Below are 20,563 nucleotides of genomic sequence, written 5' to 3' on the forward strand. Positions count from 1 at the left end.
AACAATTCCTTTCCAGTAATTATTCCCACACACAAAAGAGTGACTTCTAACTGAGGCTTTTTCTAACTATGCCAGTTTGATACAGTAATTGTATCTTACTATCACCTTAACTTAATTTCTTTGAATTATTATAAGTGGCTCAACTCTATGAAATATGGCCATTGATCATTGGAATTTCTTATTTAGGAACAATTATTTCATTATCTTATTTAATCCTCACAAAAACCCAATGAGAGAAAATTAATGAAGCCACAGGGGAAAAAAACAACAAAAGGAAAAAGTAAAAATAAAAGCTAAAAAACAATGAAAAAACAAAAATAAAATAAAAAAAGTAAAAAGAGAAAATAAAAAAATTAATTAAACCAAGAATACCAGTATTCCTTTTCCTTTCTCTCTCTTTCTCCTCTCTCTCTCTCTCTCTCTCTCTCTCTCTCCCTCTCTCTCTTTCTCTTTCTTTCTTCCCTTCTAACAAAAGGTTTCACTATGTTGCCCAGGCTGGTTTCAAGCTCCTTTGTGCAAGTGCTTCTCCCACATCACTCAGCCTCCCAAGTGCTGGAATTGAGGCATGTACCACCACACCCAACTGCTCTTTTGAAAAGAACAACAAAATTGAGGAACTGGGGATGTAGCTCAGTAGTGGAGTTCTATTTAACATGCACAAGTTACTGCATTCAATCCCCTGCACTAAAATCAAAACATTTACAAAACATTAGCTAGATTGACTAAGAAAGAGAAGACTCGCATGCATGGAAACATCACAACAGAAATGCTTTGTACAACTGGCGAAGAGGCTCAAATGGCAACAGCACCTGCCTAGTGAGCATGAGGCTCTGAGTTCAAACCACAGTACTGCCAAAAAATTAAAAAATTCTCAACAAAGTGCTAGCAAACCAAATTCAGCAGCACGTTTGAAGAATTATACCTCATGACCAAGAGAAACTTATTCCTGGAATGCAAGGATAGTTCAACAGATGAAAACCAGCCTAGCACACCACATTGACAGAATGAAGGGAAAAAATCTACATGATCGTCTCCATTGATGCAGTAAAAACATTTGATGAAATTCAACACTTTCATGTTAAAGACACTTAACAAACAAGGAATAGAAGGAAATAACCTCTACAAAATAAAGGCCATACATGAAAACCCATAGCCAACATCATACTCACTACTGAAAGATTGAAATCCTTTTCTTTTTCTGTGGAGTCTTTCACAGGCTAGGCAAGCAGTACTCTACCACTAAGCAATACTCCCAGCCCAAGCTTTTCCTTTAAGATCAGAAACAAAACAAAAATGCCTATTTCCACCATTCATATACATCATAGTGAAAGAATTTCTAACCAAAGCAATTAAGCAAGAAAAAGACATCGAAATTGGAGAGAAAGAAGTAAAATAATCTGTTTTCAATGACATGATCACGTATGTTAAAAACCCCAGAGTCTAAACCAATTCCGCAATGTTGCAGGATACGAAATCAACTTGGAAAAAATCAGTTGTGTTTTTATATAACAACAACAATCCAAAAAAAGAAATGAAGAAAACAATTCAATTTATAACATCACCAACAAGAATAAAATACAGATGAATATGGTGGTACATCTCTGTAATCCCAGCACTTGGAAGGCTTAGGCAGGAGGATCACAAGTTCAAGGCCCACATGAGTTATATAGTAAGTTCCATCCTGGGCTACCATAGTGAGACCCTGTCTCCAAAAACAGTAGTAATAATAATAAGGAAGGAGGAAGAGGAAGAGGAAGAAATGATGATTTGAGAATAAACTTAACCAAGGAGACAAGGTACTTACATACTGCCTAAGGAAATTAAAGAAGACACAAATAAATGGGATGATAACCTTTGCTCATAGCCAGAAGACTTAATTTTGTTAAGACAGCATTATTACCCAAAGTAATATATTAATTCACTGCATGCCTACCAAAATCCCAATCACATTTTTGCAGAAATATAAACAGTCAACCTTGGGGCTGGGAATATAGCTTACTTGCTAGCATGTGAAAGGCCCTAGATTTGATCCCCAAGAAGAAAAAAAATAAAAGACATCTTAAAATTCTTACAGAATCTTAAGGGACCCCAAAATAACCAAAACAATCTTGAAAAAGAACAAAGTTGGCGCTTTCACTGGTGGAGTGCTTCAAGTAGTAGAGCACCTGCCTAGCAAGCATGAGGCCCCGAGTTCAAATCCCAGTACCACCCCCCCAAAAAAGTTGGGGCCTTCACATTGCCTGATTTCAAAATTTACTATAAAACCATGGTAATAAAGACAATGAGATGCTGGGGAAAAGATGGACCCTTACAGTGAAACAGGATAGAATAGACAGACCATAAATAAGCCTTAGTATGCATGAACAAGTGATTTTTGACAAGAGAGCAAAGATCATTCAATGGAAAACAATAATCTTTTCAGCAAATGTTCCTGGGAAAACTGGATATCCACAGGCAAAAGGGTGAAGTTAGACTCTTACACCATATACAAAAAATAACTTAAAATGTTTGAAAGACCTAAACATGAGAACTGAAACTATTAAAATTCTTAGAAGAAAAAAAGGGAAAAACTTCATATTACATTGGATTTGCCAATGATTTCTTGGATATGACACCAAAAGCACAGGCAACAAAAAAACTGATTTAAGCCGGACACCAGTGGCTCACGCCTGTAATCCCAGCTACTCAGGAGGATCACCTGGGGAAACAGTTCCTCAAGACCCTATCTCAGAAAAAAACCCTTCACAAAAAAGGGGTAGTGGGGTGGTTCAAGGTAGCCCTGAATTCAAGCCCCAGTACCACACACACACACACACAAAAACTGATTTAAACTTTACTGAAATTAAAACTTTTATCATCAAAGAACACTATCAACAATCCAGGTGTGGTGGCAAGTGCCTGTCAAAACAGACTATAAAGTCAGATCACAGAATGGAAGATAATATGTGCAAATTGGTGTATATCTGCTCAGGGATTGATACCTAGACTAACAAACTATATATATATATATATATATATATATATATATATATATATACGTATATTCCACCCTTTCCACCACAACCAAATTACCTCCTCCATCTCCAAAGTTTCCTCCACAACCTGTGAAGTTGCTAGAACCACCTCCTCAACCTCTTTGGGATCCAGCAGAGTGCATCTCTTATTTTTAGAAGGAGCCTTTGTCACTTTACAATTATGCCAACTAATGGTGTGGTATTTCTGAACAACAGTTTTATCAACTGTCTCATGATCATCAAAAGTTACAACAAAAAACCTCTCTGCCTATCTTCCACAATTTCTGTGGTTTCAATCTTGCCACACTTTTCAAACTAGTCTCTCAAGGTATATTCTTGTGTATCTTCATTAATACAACAAATAAAAGCTTGCTTCACTGTTAGTTGGGCACCAGGCATTACAGAATCCTCTGTAGAACTGGCTCTTTGGTTCTCTTCCATGCCCATCAACCTCGTGGGGGAGCACACGTGTCCTCATGCATCTCTTCAACACAAGGAGCCCAGGCTTCTGGAACATCTTTGTTGGGGGCGGGGTAGGGAACCTCTCATTACCACACAATCTGTGAGCGGGCCTCATTTCTCAAAAATGTTCTCTTAAACGAGAGTTTCAAGCTGTAGTTTCAAAATCCAGATCACCAATAAAAAATGTCCTTGACTGTTCTGGTTCCTTTAGGTGGTGGCTGCCCTCCCCATAGCAGCAAGGTGATGGAAGGAACTTAATTTAAGACTGGATTTGCACACTTCTTCCAACTTAAGTTCAATATGGGACCAAGAGGAAGTGACTATATGGAATATTTTTATTTCTGTTATCATATGGTTTGCTTTGGCCAATGGCACAGTAGCAATTTTTCCCATAGTGGTAATGGGGTTTGAACTCAAGGCCTCACACTTGCTACACAGGTGCTCTACCACTTAAGCCACTTTGCCAGCCCTTTTTCGTGTAGGGTATTTTTTGAGATAGGGTCTATAGAACTATTTGCCTGGGCTGGCCTTGAACCTTGATCCTCCTGAAGCTAGGATTATAGACACGAGCCACAGGTACCTGGCATAAACTAGCAAATTTGATGCAAACTGTCTTGAAATTTTGTCTTCTCATTTTGTCATTCTCTCTTTAAACATTGCCACCACCATGAAAACAATGCAAGCTGGCCTGCTAGAAAATGAGAAGTCATGCCTGCCAAGTCATCCCAGCTGAGGCCATTATAGACTAGCCATCCTCCAGCCAACCCCTGCTACCTCTATGAACTCAGGAAAAAGTCTGGCATGGCTGAGCCCAGATCAGCTGAATTACCCAGGTGACCTAAAGGTCATGACAAATAATCAGAGGGTTTCCTTCACTGAGTTTTAAGATGGCTTGTTAAATAGCATTATTTATTTAGATAATTTATACACACCTATATCCATGCTTATTGTTATATATCAAATTACCAGAATGTAGTAGATTAAAAACACAAATTTGTATGATAAAAATAATGAAATCTTTACACATTTCAGAGATTTTAGCTAACTCTTCTCTGAAAGGACTTCAATTTATTATAAGTTCACATTATTAAACAATTAGTTTAAAATTGGTGAAAGTGTAACCCTTACATATATCATTATGTCAAATGACAAAAATTGTTTCTTGCATGTTCCTAATCAGTCTTTTTTGGGTTTTTTTGTTGTTCTTGTAGTGGGATTTGAACTCAGGGCCTCATGCTTGCTAAGTAAGCACTTGAACCACTCCACCAGCCTCCTAATGTGTCTTTTGACCAGTGAGCATACTGTGGACATAGAGATGTTTCATTCTACCGGACGCCAGTAGCTCATGCCTGTAATCCTAGCTTCTCAGGAGGCAGAGATCAGGAGGATCACCGTTGGAAGCCAGCCAAGGCAAATAGTTCTCGAGACCCTATCTTTTGAAAATACCCAACCCAAAAAAGGACTGATGGTTAGGTCAAGTGGTAGAGTGCCTTCCTAGCAAGTGTGAGGCCCTAAGTTCAAACCCCAGTACTGCCAAAAAAAAAAAAAAAAGGAAGAAAATGTTTCACTCAAACTATGTGTAAACTTTGCTTTGATAAATAAAACTGAACTGTTTTTAATGTGTTAGAAAAATTCCCACAAATTTAATATTTCTTAGTTTCTGTGGGTCAAAAATATAGGCATGAGGTATCTGTATCCTGTACATTGTTTCACCATGTTGAAATCAAGGTGTCAACCAATGATCTAATCTCATTGTTGTCCTGGGGTCCTCTTCCACACTTATCAGTTGTTGGCAAAATTCAATTTTCTTTCACAGTTTTAGCATGAGGTTCTCAGCAATTGGCAGCCACCTGCCAGTCTGTGCTGCATGGCCCTCTCTACAAGGTGGTGGTTTATTTCTTCAAAGTAAAAGGTGAGTACCTATGGCAATTCCAATCGCTCTGGCTTGTTTTATCTGCCTCCAGACTTCTGTTTAAAGAACCAGCTGATCAGGACAGGCTCACCCAGGATAACCTCCCTTTTCATCAAGTTAGAGCCAAATGATTCAGGGCCTTATTACATCTCCAAAATCTCCCCACCTTTCCCATATGAAATTACCTAATCAAAACATTATATCCCACTGGGTATGGTTGCTCACACATGTAATCCTAACTATTTAGGAAGCTGAGATTGGGAGGATTGCAGTTCAAGGTCAACCCAGGCAAATAGTTCTTGAGAGCCCCATCTCCAAAATAACCACAGCAAAAGGGACTGGAGGTGTGGCTCAAGTGGTAGAGCACCTGCTGTGCAAGTGTGAATCCCTGAGTTCAAAACCCAGTCCCATGAAAAAACATTATATACCATCATTATTATAGGTCAAATTCGTACTTAAGAGGAATGGGTAATATATAGGATATGTAAACCAGGGAGGAAAAATCATCGTAAGGGCCTTCTTAGAATTCCACAATTTCCCAACACCCAAAGTACACAAATAATTTTTAAAGGTAAATATATTTACTAACCATTAAAAATAAATTTATAACATATATATTATGTAATATGACCTATTAACCTTCTAATAAACAACTATTTGAAGATTAGCTTCATTTGTACATAAAATGTAATTCAATTAGGTTTATTAAACTGACCAAAGGAAAAGGAAAGGCTTAGTCAGGCACTGGTGGATCACGCCTGTAATCCTAGCTACTCACGAGGCAGAGATCAGAAGGATCTCAGTTCGAAGCCAACCCCTGAAAAATAGTTTGTGAGACCCTATCTCAAAAAAACCCTTCACAAAAAAGGGCTGGTGGAGTGGCTCAAGGTGTAGGCCCTGAGTTCAAACTCTGGTACCACATTTAAAAAAAAAAAAAAGAGGAAAGTGGGAGGTGACTGGTGGAAGTCATTTTTTGGAAGGTACATTTTTTTGGTCATTTTTTTACCAATCTTTCAACCTTTTAGTGGGCTCGTGGGTATTTTGTACTTAAATTGCACTTAAAAATAGATTTGATGGTTGGTTGAGTTGACTCACACCTGTCATCCTAGCTACTCAAGAGGCAGATATGGGAGGATTATAATTGGACGCCAGCCCAGGCAAAAAGTTTGCAAGACCCCATCTTAACCAATAAGCTGGGCATATGCCTATCATCCCAGTTACTGAGGAGGTATAAATAGGATTGAATCTAGGCCTGCCTAGGCAAAAATGTGAGACTCTATTTATGTCACCAAAAAAAAATTTTTGAGCGCCCCCCCCCCACCAAAAGGCCTGAGAATGCAGTTCAGTGGTAGAGCACTTGTCTAGCGTACACAAGGTCCAAAGGACAAGGCTGGGGTTTGGTCTCAGCACTGCAAGTAATGATAATAAACTTTCCTAAACCCAGAAAAATTCCTCTAGAGCAAAGTAAAGGCAAAATACAAAAGTACTTTGAAAAAAGGAAAAGTAACATTCATGTTCAATTGATAGAGGAGTTATGAAGATACTACCTCTCACTTCTTACTTGGCAGATAAGCAAAACAAGACGTTGTGTGCTCCTCCAAACAGAGCACAATTCAAATGTGTTCATATGACCAAAGCATGTAGCAGCAAGTCAAGTGGTGAGTGAGTCTTTGCCTAAAATCATACCATTGAAATATCCCTTTCTATACCTTTTTATTTTTTAGTATCTATTTAAGTGAACGAGTCTTACTAGAGGGAGAAATGAGTCATTAACTAAAAAGTAGAATAATATTGCAACAGCCATCATGGCAAAAAGTCAGTAACTGAACAGTTATTCAGCAAGTTAAATCTGTATTCCTCCCTTCTTAATTCCAGCTCTGAAGTTCTTACTGTCAATTTACTGATCTATCTGTCCCAAGTTCAACCAATGTGACAGTTTAAGCTGCTATTTTTTTTGTTTTTGGTATTGGGGTTTGAACTCAGGGTTTCACACTTGCTAGACAGGATCTACAAGTTGAGCCATTCTGCCTGAGCTATTTTGTTTTTGGGTATTTTGGGGTATTTTTTTTTCTCATAAACTATTTGCCCAGTCTGGTTTTGAACTATGATCTTCCAGATCTCTGCCTCTTGAGTAGCTAAGATTACAGTCATGAGCCTCCAACGCCAGGAGAGCATTTTTAAGCAGTCATGTGTGTCTGCTGAAGCTTTAGATGCACAATCTAATCTAAACCTTATTACTATATGCTGAGGATGAAATTGAAACTTGGAAAAGTGAAGTCAACTTGTTCAAAGTCATAGCTAATAATTAACCCAAGTCTATTTGTATCCAGTGCCTATAGTCTTCTAGCCTCTTCTGCCAATTTAAAACCAATTTAAACAACAGTGACTCATGCCTGCAATCCTAGCTACTTGGGAGGCTGAGATTGGGAGGGTGATGGTTCAAGGCCAGTCTGGGCAAACAGTTCAAAAGACTCCCATATCCAAAATAACCAGAGCAAAATGGACTAAAGGCGTGGCTGAAGTAATAGAGAGCCTGCTTTGCAAGCATGAAGTCCTGAGTTCAAACCTCAGTCCCACTGTGAGGAGAGCAAATGGTAGACGTGATTTGGGGAATGGAAGGGGAACAAATAACAGAAGAATGTAAAGGGAGCAAATGGCAGAAGTGACTTTGTTGGGCGTTGGAGGTAAAGGGGTAAGGGAGAGTTATGGAAGGGGTGAATGGATCAAAGTAAAGCATACCCATAGTGGGCATACATTGAGACACCCCTTTAAACTTTAACTTCAATATTAATAATGAAAACCAGGACTGTAAAATAGGTACAGTGTGTAGGGGGGGTGGGTACTAGTGGGAAGGGGGAGGGTGAAGGAAGGAGATTAAGGTGATGTTGTATGGTAGATGGACTTCATATACCCATATGAAATAGAACTAAGAAACCTGTTGCAATTGCTTTAAATGGGGTGGGGAGGGGGTTGAGGGGGAGCAATCATGGGGGCAATGTAAATAATGTACAATATAAGTCTAATCAGAATTATCACTATGACTATATCCTAATAAAAATTTATTGAAAAAAAAAAAAGAAGTGACTTTGTCTGGATAAGAAGGAAAGGAAGTCACCCTTAAAAGCAAACACCCAAAGAGACCTGAGGAACAGGCCTCTCACCCAGATAATAAAATATAGAGGTCTTTCTCCTAGGTAAGGGAGACAGAGAAACATCTTTAAAAACAAACATCTAAAGAGATGGAAAACAGGCTCTTCAAGGAAAGTAGCACAACAAATTTCCTCCAAGATGGTAAAAGTGAAACAGGTCAGAATTAGGAAAAGTTCAAGACTCTTAGAAAATATATAACTTAATACTGTATTTCAGCGTGAATACTGTATTCCTCTCTTTCTCTGAGCCTTCTTTTCAATTGCAAATACATGTAGGTTATTCTCACCCTAGCCAGGGACAACTCAAAGCACCCTCACCTGTCCTAGGGACCATCCATCCTCACCCCACTCATCAATTATTAGTTGGGAATCACCAGGTTCTTCCCTTCCCATAGGTTAGCATAAGTTTTAAAAGCACCTGGAAAACAGAAACATGCTCTTTCTGCTTCCAGTTCCCACCTGGTCTCACCATGCCCCCTTTTGTAATTCCCCTCCCTAACTTTTAATAAACTCCATTACACCCAAGTGTCCTGCCATGGATTTTTCCCTGTGGGACACAAAGAATTTGGAAATCTTCTGATCAGAGACTGCATCATTGCTGTTAACAACAGGGAGTTGTAAATGGCGGGTCTTACAAGGATAACAAGCCGTAGTCTTTTTTTTTTTTTTAATTGTGGAACTGGGGCTTGAACTCAGGGCCTACACCTTGAGCCACTCCACCAGCCCTTTGTTGTGATGGGTTTTTTTCAAGATAAGGTCTCTCTCTACCTATTTGCCAGGGCTGGCTTTGAACCACCATTCTCCTGATCTCTGCCTCCTGAGTAGCTAGGATTACAGGCATAAACCACCAGTACCCAGCCAAGAGGTAGTCTTAAAATGTATATGACAGGCCTCAAGGACAGTGAGGACTTACAAGACCCTCCTGGAATGTCCACTTTGACAAGGATGGGGATGGTGGCAGCCAAATGGTTGGGTTCAGTAAAAAGTTAATTAGATGACATCCAATTACAAATGTAGCTTCAAAGTAGAGTAAGGAGAGGCTAAGTCAAACAGAACCCTATATTATCCCCTAGACTTCAGCCTTTCTTTGACTTGTCTCCTTCACTGAGTCCCACCCACCAGGGTGCTGCTATCCTTTCAATAAATTTTGTGCTTGCTTTACTAACTCCTGGTCTGGTGTCTTCAATCATCAACTTCAGGAGGACACGAATTCAGGATCACAATCCAGTATCACCACCAAAAAAAACCCCAAAATCCAAAAACCAATTTGATATATGGAAACAAAAAACAAAAAACACTTCTGGAAACCAGTTTTCATTGAAGTCCAGCACCCACTACTTAATAGCTCTTTAACTTTATATAAGTTTTTAACATCTCTGAGGCTATTTTGTCACTTATAAAATGGGAATAGCAATTCCTAACCTATATGGTTGTTTTGTCTTTGTATGAATTAAAGAGACAATATTGCTGGTCATGGTGATACAGTTCTATAATCCCAGCACTAGGGAGGCTGAGGCAGGAGGATCAAGAGTTGGATACCAGCCTGGGCTACATAGCAAAACCTATCTCAAAGAAAGAGAGAGAGAGAGAGAGAGAGAGAGAAACCTGGACCTCAAATTCGTAACCTCTCACCTCTTTCCCCGCCATCATATACAAACACACAAACCTCCTTCTCTGTGTTTCCTTCAAGGTTGAGGCACTGTCAGCCAATCTGTCTGAAATCAAATCATCTTTAATTTCTCTTTTTCCTTCCTTTGAACCTCATCACCAACACCTTCAAAATCAAATCAGTTATCAAGACCAATCAGTTCCTTCTTGGCAATGTCTATCGTACATGTTCAATGTCCATTTCACTGAATCTACCACAGCTAAGACTTTCACCAACTGCCATCAGAACTATTTTTTACTTAATTATTTAAGTAAAAAAGCCCTGTTTTTAGGGGTGCTGGTGATCTAACCCAAGGTGTCGCACATTCTAGACAAAGTGCTCTACCACTGAGGCACATCTCCAGCATTAAGTAAAAAACTTCAATAATAATACATATGCCAGACTTTAATTTTATATATATATATACATAAAACTGAAATTTTGGTGGGGTACTTTTCAGACAGGGTCTCGCTATGTAGCCCAGGCTGGCCTCAAACTCTCAATCCACCTGCCTCAGCCTCCTGAGTGCTAGGAATGTAGACACATACCATTGCTCCTGGCTCCCTTCAAGACAGGAGTCCAACTTTGCGATAAGTATTTTCCTTTGTAAACACTTTTCATGTTCAGAGAGGTCATTTTCCCGGGTGTTTTTTTCCCAAGATAAGTGCCTTTCTTTAAGATATCCTTGCTCAGTTCCCAGAGCACACTAATTATTTAAAATAGACAAGCAGGCCAGGTCAGAGAGAGAATGCTCTTTCTCCTTTCTTTTCCTCTTTTTTTTTTTTTTTTCTTTTTACTAATGGTGCACCTTACTGAGAGGGTATAAAGCTTCCAGCAAAGAAAATAGTTCCTGTGTGCCTTAAATCAAGTCACTCATTAATACAGAGTTATCTCTGATTTCCTGACTGCTGTTTCCCATGCCTCATTTTCCCTGTTCTATCCTGCCTCATTATCTTTTTTCTTTTCCTGCCTCATTATCTTTGTTGCCTAGGCTAATCTTTAACTCCTGGGTTTAAGCAATCCTGCCTTAGCCTCCCCAGTAGCTGTATTAAAGGGATGTACCACCATGCCCAGCTAGGTAGTATAAATTTCTGAGTGGAATTTCTGGGCCAACATGTACATTTTAAATATTGACAGATATTAGTGTTTTGTAAAATCTATAAGCATGTGTGAGATAAAGAAGAGACAGCAAACTCAACCAGTTATGTATGAAAGCGACTCTTTGTACCTTCACTAATAAAATCCATAACCATAGGCTTTTGGGGGGGGGGTTGATGCTTTGGATCAAACCCAAGGCTTTGTGCCTGCTAAGTATGCATTCTCCCACTGTGCAACACCCCCAGTCCCCATTACCAAACTTTTGAGTGTTGGCAGTCAATCATTAGTTAGATGAAAAAGGATACCTTTTTGTATTTTGAGTATTCTTGAAGTTTCTACTGAATCGAAACCTTTCTCTACACTTTGCACTGAGATTGCAGAATATTCATCAGAGCTCTTGCAATGACTTCCTCACTGGTCTTCCTACCTCTGATTTTTTTTTTAACCACTTTCAGAATTATGAAAAATGGTTCTGGTTAATGTTGTTCTTGGTTGCTGAGTTGCTGGTTCTCAAGGTCTTCAGTGCAGGGTGATGATGGCAGGCCCACCCAAGATAATTTCCCTTTTCATTAAGTTAGAGCCAACTGATTAGGGACCTTATCACATCTCCAAAATCTCCCTACCTTTCCCATATGAAATTACCTAATCAAAAAATTATGTACCACTGGACATGGTTGCTCAGGCATATAATTCTAACTACTTAGGAGGCTGAGATCAGGAGGATTGAAGTTCGAAGCCAGCCCAGGCAAATAGTTTGAGAGACCCCCATCTCCAAAATAACTAGAGCAAAACTGGACTGGAGGTGTAGCTCAAGCAGTAGAGTACCTGTTTTGCAAGCTTGAAGCCCTGAGTTCAAATTCTAGTCCCACCAAAAAAAACCAAACCAATAGTTCATTGGTATGAGATCTTTGCACTCTTGAAAAGAACTTCATTTGTATATATTTGCTATATTTGATATTAAAATGGAAAAAGTTTAAAAGCATTTATGAAGGCTGGAGTTGTAGCTCAGTAGAAGAGTACTTGCCTAGACTATGTGAGGCCTTAGGTTTGATCCCCATCACTGCCAACAACATAAATAAATACAGATACACATAAGTAAATAATTAAGTAAACAAACAAATAAACAAATTACACACATATACACTAGCTGGGCGCTGGTGGCTCAAGCTTGTAATCCTAGCTACTCAGGAGGCAGAGATCAGAAGGGTCACTGTTCGAAGTCAGCCTGGGCAAATAATTTTTGAGACCCTATCTTGAAAATACCCATCACAAAAAAGGGGCAAGCAGAGGGACTCAAGGGTTAAGAACAACTGCCTAGCAAGCATGAGGCCCTAAGTTCAAACCCCAGTGCAGCCAAAAAAAAAAAGGAATCTTACTCTATTTGACATTGAGTAAATGTCTACCAAGTATTCAAGTCTGTAAAACAACAAATTTTCTGTCAGTCCTTTTGCAGATAAAAATGGTGTTCTGTGAAAAAAATCAGAACTGGATCCAATCCCACAAAGGTATTTCCTTCAAAGACTCATTGTACTTGACTGCACAGCAGAAATGCTGTATGCCTACGCCCCATTTAAAAAGAATGCACTTGAGGGATGGTATTCAATCAAATTTAAATTAATAATTTCTACTACTTCATTAGGAATATTTGTTCGATTGTGTCTGGGTAGGTCAGGATCATTGTGAGCCACTGTGCTGAGTCAGCAGATTAGCCCAAGATTGATCTGCAGTGTGAATGCAAATGTCAAGACTGTTAAGAAGGTAAATAACTGAATGGAAAATGGTGCAGCTGATACGGAAAACAGTATAATGATCCCTCAAAAAGTTAAAATAGAAGGGAGGCACAGTGGCTTGCATCTAGAGTCCCAAAGCAGGAGGATTGCTTAAACCCAGGTATTTGCAGCCAGCCTCAGCAACATAGTGAGATAGAAAAACCTCCATTTCTTTTTCTTTTTTTGAGATAGTCTTGCTATATAGCCAAGGCTGATCTTGAACTTTCTATGTAGACAGGCTGGCCTAGAACTCACAATTCTCCTGACTTAGCCTCCCAAGTCTGGCTAAGTGGGTGTGGTAGGGTGGTGGATGTCACCACACCTACCTTAAGACTTCATTTCTTAAAAAAAAGAAAAAAAAAAGTCAATGCCAGTGCCTCACGCCTATAATCCTAGTGACTCAGGAGGCAGAGATCAGGAGAATTGCAGTTCAAAGCCAGCCCAGGCAAACAGTTCAAGAGACCCTATCTCGAAAACACCCATCACAAAAAAGGGCTGGTGGAGTGGCTCAAGGCGTAGGCCCTGAGTTCAAGCCCCAGTACTAAGGAAAGTGGTCACTTAGGCAGCACCTATATTAAAAATTGGAATAATATAGAGAAAATTAGCATGGCCTCCACACAAGGGTGACAATACAAATTTGTGAAGCATTCCATTAAAAAAGAGAGAAAAGAAAAAAATGTGCTGTATACATACAATAGAATATTACTCAGCCTTAAAATGATAGAAATTGAGGGAAGAGTAGTGGCTCACGCCTACAATCCTAACTACTCAGAAGGCAGAGCTAGGGGAGATCATGGTTTGAGGACAGCCCAGCCAAAAAGTCAGCAATATCCTGTCTTGATAAACAAGCCAGGGATGGTGGTTCACACCCCTGTAATTCCAGCTACTCAGGAGGCATAGCAGGTGGATCATGCTCTGAGTTCAGCTTGGACAAAAAGCACAAGACCCTATCTGAAAAATAACTAAAGAGAAAGGGGTGAAGACATTGGTTCAAGTGGTAGAGTGCTTGCTTAGTGAGAGCAAGGCCCTGACTTCAAACCCATTACAATACTGCCCCCCCCTCAAAAAAAAGGAAATTCTGACACACAGCACCATGAAGAAAACATGAACACATTATGCTATGCGAAATAAGCCACTCATGAAAAGACAGATAATACATGATTCCACTTATGGGAGATATCTAAAGCAGTAAAATTTACAAAAAGAGAAGGTAGACTTGTGATCACTAGGTGTGTGGAGAGGGGGAGAAACAGAGCTGTTAACACTACTGCCTTGTACATTTAGAAATGTACAAAGAGGGCAAATATTATGCTATGTGATTTTTATCATACTTTTTTTTTGGTGGGACTGGAGGTTTGAACTCAGGGCTTCACACTTTTAAAGCAGTTGCTCTACCTCTTGAGCCACACATCCATTCATTTTGTTCTGGTTACTTTAGAGATGAGGGTCTCATGAACAATTTGCCTTGGATGGCCTTGAACAGCGAACCTCCCGATGTCACCCTCCTAAGTAGCTAGGGTTACGGGCATGAGACATGGCTCCCAATTTGTACTCATTTCTGATCATGTCTCTATTACCTTCAGAAGCAGGTCCACGTTCCAAGCATGGTCTTCAAGACCAGACATGATCTGGTCTCATTTCTCCTCTCTGCTTCTATCTTCTTCAGGTACCAACCACACAGGCTTTTGCTCTTCCTCAAATACGAAATATACTTTAATGTATTTTCACACTTCCGTGACTTGAGGAAAGAAGGAACCCCTTTTTTGTTCTACTTAAAATACTACTCATCCAACACCTATCCCCTATGGAGCCAGGCCAGGTCCCTTTTCTGTAGGCTGTTTGGCATCTTACTTGTCCCATCACCTACTTACTTATTTCCTTTGTTTTATATTTAGTCATCTGTGTGTCTGTCTGGTCACTAGAAACCCTCATGGTAAGAATTGGTTTCCCACTGGGTACCTGTGACTCATGCCTATTATCCTAGCAGCTTGGGAGGCTGAGATCAGGAGAATCATAATTTGAGCCCAGTCCAAGCAAATAGTTTGAGAGACACCCATCTCCAAAATAATGTGATCAAAATGGGATGGAGGTGTGGCTCAAGTAATATAGCACCAGTTTTACAAGCATGAAGCTCTGAGTTCAAACCTCAGTCCCATAAAAAAAAAATTAAGCAAATGTAAGTAAGGCAGTAACTGTAGTTATGAGAGGTGCTTAAATTGCTTTTGCTGAAAAGCACTGACTCCTTACTCGCCCATGAGTTAACCAAAAACAGGTTTGTCTCCATTTGTATTTTTGTTGTTATTATTCTAAGCCGTGCACTTGGCAGTCACCTTGGAACTTACAGATAACATGTTTACAAGGAGGGATGGAGGAAACTTCTCCAGAAAAAGAGAACAGCAAACTCTCCTCAGGACAGACCTAATGGTCAACACCCTGGAGAAGGAGCACTCCTGATGACGCTGAGGTCATAGTCAAGCAGTCCCAACCTGACTACTCTGACCAAGAGAGTGACCAGAGAGTGTACCTGTGATCTGCACTGTTTAACTCTGCATACATTTTGTCCCCTGCCCTAACTCTTTGTCTATTTGAAGCCAAAGCTCATGCCTGTCCCAGAAGATGGCTGAAGATGGACTGTGTGTGCTTACTTTGCCTTGTTCCACCATGTGTCCCGGGCTATGTAATAAATCTCCTTTCTCTGCTATTTGGCATATGGGGGGAGTGACCAAACCTGACAAAACTTCAGTTTCATCAGGAAAACAACAAGTCAAAAACTAAATTGCAATCCCAACATACTCTTTGGCACAGGAGCAGGTAATGCCTGTGAAATCACAGTAACACAAACACTGATTACTGACCTAACAATTGTGATACTGGGAGACTGAGGAAAGTGGAAGTGGTACGTGTAAGTAGCTAAAGTCTTATTTATCTTAATAGGAAGTCAATGAATAGTGTCTGAAATGGAAAAAAATAAAAAAATGTCAGAATGAGCATATGATTACGAGATATGAAAGCAGATAGGAAAAAATACAGGTAATATAGCTGACAGTCTGGGGAGAGGAACTAGTGAGATGGACTGGAGGAAAACAATTACTGGGTTCCATCATCAACCTCATACTGACTGATGTTTTAGTTGCAGGTAAGTATGATTTAAATTTTTTACCTTAATTTTTTGAGTCTCACTAAGTTGGCCTCAAACCTGCAATCCTGCCTCAGTCTCCAGAGTGCTGGGATTATAGGCGAATGCCAGTGTATACCTGATTTCGATTAAAATTTTTAATTAGAAGGGCTGGTAGAGTGGCTCTAGTAGTAAGAGCTCCTGCCTAGCAAGCATGAGGCCCTCAGTTCAAACTCCAGTTCTGGAAAAAAAAAAAATTAAGATGACCTTTATACTTACCTGGCAGAGGAGACACCATGATCATGAAGGAGGTTTTCCCAGGGCAAGGCTTATCCATTCCACTCCAGATGTGCTGACCCTGGGATTTCCCCAAATGTGGGAAACTCGACTGCATAATTTGTGGTAGTGGGAGACCGCATTCGCGCTCTCCCCTAAAAAAAAAATTTTTTTTAATGAAAAATTAAAATTTTTTTTAATGAAAAATTTTTTTTAATGAAAAAAATTTTTTTTTCATTAAAAAAATGCTACAGGGGATGGAAGAGTGGCTCAAGTGGCAGAGTGCCTGCCTAGCAAGTGCAGCAGTGCAACAACTTGAGTTCAAACCTCAGTCCCGGAAAAAAAAAAAAGGTGCTGCATCCGGGCATCAGTGATAGGTGGCTCACACCTGTAATCCTAGCTACTTGGGAGGCAGAGATCAGGAGGATCCAGGTTCAAAGCCAGCACAGGCAAATAGTTTTTGAGACCCTATCTCCCCATCTCAAAAAATTCATTACAATGGATGGAATTGGAGAACATCATTCTGAGTGAGGTTAGCCTGGCCCCAAAGACCAAAAATCGTATGTTCTCCCTCATATGTGGACATTAGATCAAGGGCAAACACAACAATGGGATTGGACTTTGAGCACATGATAAAAGTGACAGCACACAAGGGAGGGGTGAGGATAAGTAAGACACCTAAAAAACTAGCTAGCATTTGTTGCCCTTAACACAGAGAAACTAAAGCAGATACCTTAAAAGCAACTGAGGCCAATAGGAAAAGGGGACCAGGAACTAGAGAAAAGGTTAGATCAAAAAGAATTAACCTAGAAGGTAACACACACGCACAGGAAATCAACGCAAGTCAACTCCCTGTATAGCTATCCTTATCTCAACCAGCAAAACCCCTTGTTCCTTCCTATTATTGCTTATACTCTCTCTTCAACAAAATTAGAAATAAGGGCAAAATAGTTTCTGCTGGGTATTGAGGGGGTGGGGGGAGAGGGAGGGGTGGAGTGGGTGGTAAGGGAGGGGGTGGGGGCAGGGGGGAGAAATGACCCAAGCCTTGTATGCACATATGAATAATAAAAGAAAAAAAATTCATTACAAAAAAAAGGGCTAGTGGAGTGGCTCAAGGTGTAGCCCCTGAGTTCAAACTCCAGTACTGAAAACAAACAAACAAACAAAAGATGCTGCAGTAAACATGCATGTATATACATCTTTGCCCTTATTTCTGTTTACAGCCTCACAGTAAGTTCCATGAAGTACAATTTCACGGTCAGGAGATATGCACATGTTTGTAACTTTTTTGTTTTTTTTTTCTTCTTTCCAAGCATGCTGGGCATTGAACCTGGCAGGGCCTCACACATGTTAGGGGAGCACTGTACTTCTGAGCTATACCTCCCAGCCCCCCTTCAAGCCTTTTGATCCTGGCTGCCTGCTGAATAACTCTTACAGCAATGCCAGGCTTGTTTACCGGTGACTGACTGGTCCCATCGCCTCCCCAGCAGGTGGTCGACAGCTCCAAACCAATTTAACAAGTTAGTCTTTGCTTCCTGGGCCATTCTTCTGCCCTCAGTTAGAAACCAGGATTTTGAAGTGGAAAAATTGGTCAAACTAGAAGCTTAGATTACTGGATCAGGGGAAAAAAAAAAACTGTGGATCTGGTCTTTGCATACTTTTTGCATCCCTTCCCAGCAAGGTAAGATGTAGAAATCTGGCTTGTCTGCTGCTAGCAGAGGAGAAATAATGCTCCTGCCTCTCTGTCTTTATCCAGGCAGGCATGCTCCAGTCCTGTACTATGGTAGCATACATCTAACCAACAATTTCTGTGCAGTTCTACATTATTGCAGCTGTGTCTCCAGGGACACTCAGAGTCCATGTGAGTGATCGGCCATTCAGGTAACTTCCTCTTGACCCTTGCTTTGAAATCTTCCTCCCTCCTAGTCATTTGCCCTCCCTTAGAATACATTTCAAAAGCAATGTGTTTCCTTTCTTATGCCTGCCACATTTGACAGCATGCAGTAAATAATTGTTAAATGAATAATTTAGAGGAATGAATTCTAGCCTTCCTGGTTTCCAGCCTCTGACAAGAGTGCTAACAAGCTATAAAAATTACAAAAATATGGCAGTCATAGGAAGGAGGATGACAGCCCTTCCTTGCAGTTTGTTCACAAAACCAGTGACTTGCAAACTTAGCATGCTCTAGAGTCTGATTTAAAATTCAGATTCACAGACTGTGTCTCCCAGAAGTCAGATTCAGTAGTCTGGGAAGGGATTCAAGCAGACCACATTATTTATTTATTTATTTATTTATTTATTCCAGCATTGAGGATGGAACCCAGGTCTTTTTGAAATTTAAGAAAGCACTCTACCACTGATTTATATCCCTGGCCCCATGGAGGCCCTCATTTTTATTAAGGGTCCCTGGTGATTCTGACGGTGGGCTACTTTTTTGTTGTTGTTTTTGGCTGTAATGGGTTTGAACTCAGGATCTTACACTTGCTAGGCTAGGCAGGTGCTCTACCGCTTGGACCACTCCACCAGCCCTGTTTTGTGTTGCATTCCTCACCCCACCCCCCTCCAGATACGGTCTCATGAAGTATTTGCCCCAGGCTTGTTTCTAACCAAGATCATCCTGATCTCTGCCTCCTGAGCTAGGATTATAGGCGTGAGTCACTGGTGCTGTGGGTTACTTCTTATTTTATTTTTATTTATTTATTTAAATATGGAAAGCTTCATGAATTTTCTTGTCATCCTTGCACAGGGGCCATGTTAATCTTCTCTGTATCGTTCCAATTTTTACTAAATGTGCTGCCGAAGTGAGCACTGTGGACTATTTCTTGAGAACCACGGCCAAAGGGACTGAGTTTGGTACAGAATTTACTGTTCCCTTATAAACACACCTCACATGGCTAATTTTAGTTCGGGATCTTCTAGTGACAGTTTCAGAGGTTTGGTCCCTTGAAATTGTGGCAATCCTTAATTTCTTCAGAGAAATATTCATAGCTGGGGGCTGGAGGTGTGACTCAGTGAGTACTTGTGCAGCATGCACAAGACCCTGGATTCCATCTCCAGCTCTGCAAAAACAAATAAAATCAATTCATAGCTGTTATAGTGGAAATGGTACAGATTTAGGAATTCAAACAGATCTGATTCAGATCATTACATCTCAATGTTTATAAAACAGATAATTTTTTTGTAAGAATTAAATACACCGTCTATGTGAAAATGTTGTGCACAACACCTTCGGGTGTTCACTAAAAGTTCTTTTTGGTTTTGGTGGTAAGGGGATTTGAACTCAGGGCCTCATGCTTGCTAGGCAGTTGCTCTACCACTTGAGCCACCCTACCAGCCTGGCCCTGAAATTAGTAATTAGATACCCCACTGTTATTTATATATTAGTCAAATGTGGTTTCGAAAATCGTTTTGAGAAAACAAAGGTCTGTAAGTATCATGATGGGAAAGGAAGGAGGGGAGAGGCTGAGGGAGAGAAAGGTATGGGGGAAACCCAAGGGAGCCTGAGAATAAAGTCTACCATCATTTATGGTCTTTTTTTTTTTTTTTATTCATATGTGCATATAAGGCTTGGGTCATTTCTCCCCCATGCCCCCAATCATTTATGGTCTTGTTCACTATTGTGAACAGTAGCTTCAGCCTGTGGTCCTGGTTGTCATGTGAACAACTTGCAGGGAGAGGCAAACACAAAAAATATTTTATTTCGCAAGTAGCTCATGCCTGTAATCCTAGCTACTCAGGAGGCAGAGATCAGGGGGATCATGGTTCAAAGCTACCCCAGGCAAATAGTTTGAAAGACCCTAGCTTGAAAAAAACCCATCACAGAAAAGGACTGGCAGAGTGGCTCAAGGCGTGGACCTTGAGTTTAAACCCCAGTACCAAAAAAAAAAAAAAAAAAAAATTGCCTCATCGATTGGTGGGATGATCTTAAGGTGCTGGGATTTCTAACAATTTTATTTTAAAGGAAGGTTCTTCTTTTAGAAAATATCTTGATAATCCTTTCAGAGCAGAAGGTGAAACCCTGAGGGCCTGATTGTGACTGAACAAAACACAACACTTCAAGTGAGCTGGGCACTGCTGGCTCACCCCTGTAATCCTACCTACTTGGAGTCTGGGATCAGGA

General features: G+C 40.2%; 3 non-coding genes across 3 annotated transcripts; 2 read left to right on the forward strand and 1 right to left on the reverse strand.

The window, feature by feature from the left end:
- The first annotated feature begins 13,602 nt into the window (after positions 1-13,602).
- LOC141425244 (U6 spliceosomal RNA) lies at positions 13,603-13,711 on the forward strand. The gene has a single exon (XR_012450326.1). It is a non-coding gene; the product is annotated as a U6 spliceosomal RNA (small nuclear RNA).
- Positions 13,712-16,438: 2,727 nt separating this feature from the next.
- On the forward strand, positions 16,439-16,599 carry LOC141425074 (U1 spliceosomal RNA). Its single transcript, XR_012450183.1, has one exon. It is a non-coding gene; the product is annotated as a U1 spliceosomal RNA (small nuclear RNA).
- Positions 16,600-19,144: 2,545 nt separating this feature from the next.
- On the reverse strand, positions 19,145-19,252 carry LOC141425153 (U6 spliceosomal RNA). The gene has a single exon (XR_012450245.1). It is a non-coding gene; the product is annotated as a U6 spliceosomal RNA (small nuclear RNA).
- Between the last annotated feature and the right edge of the window lie 1,311 nt (positions 19,253-20,563).

Source organism: Castor canadensis, chromosome 7 (assembly GCF_047511655.1).
Source record: "Castor canadensis chromosome 7, mCasCan1.hap1v2, whole genome shotgun sequence".
Taxonomy (NCBI): domain Eukaryota; kingdom Metazoa; phylum Chordata; class Mammalia; order Rodentia; family Castoridae; genus Castor; species Castor canadensis.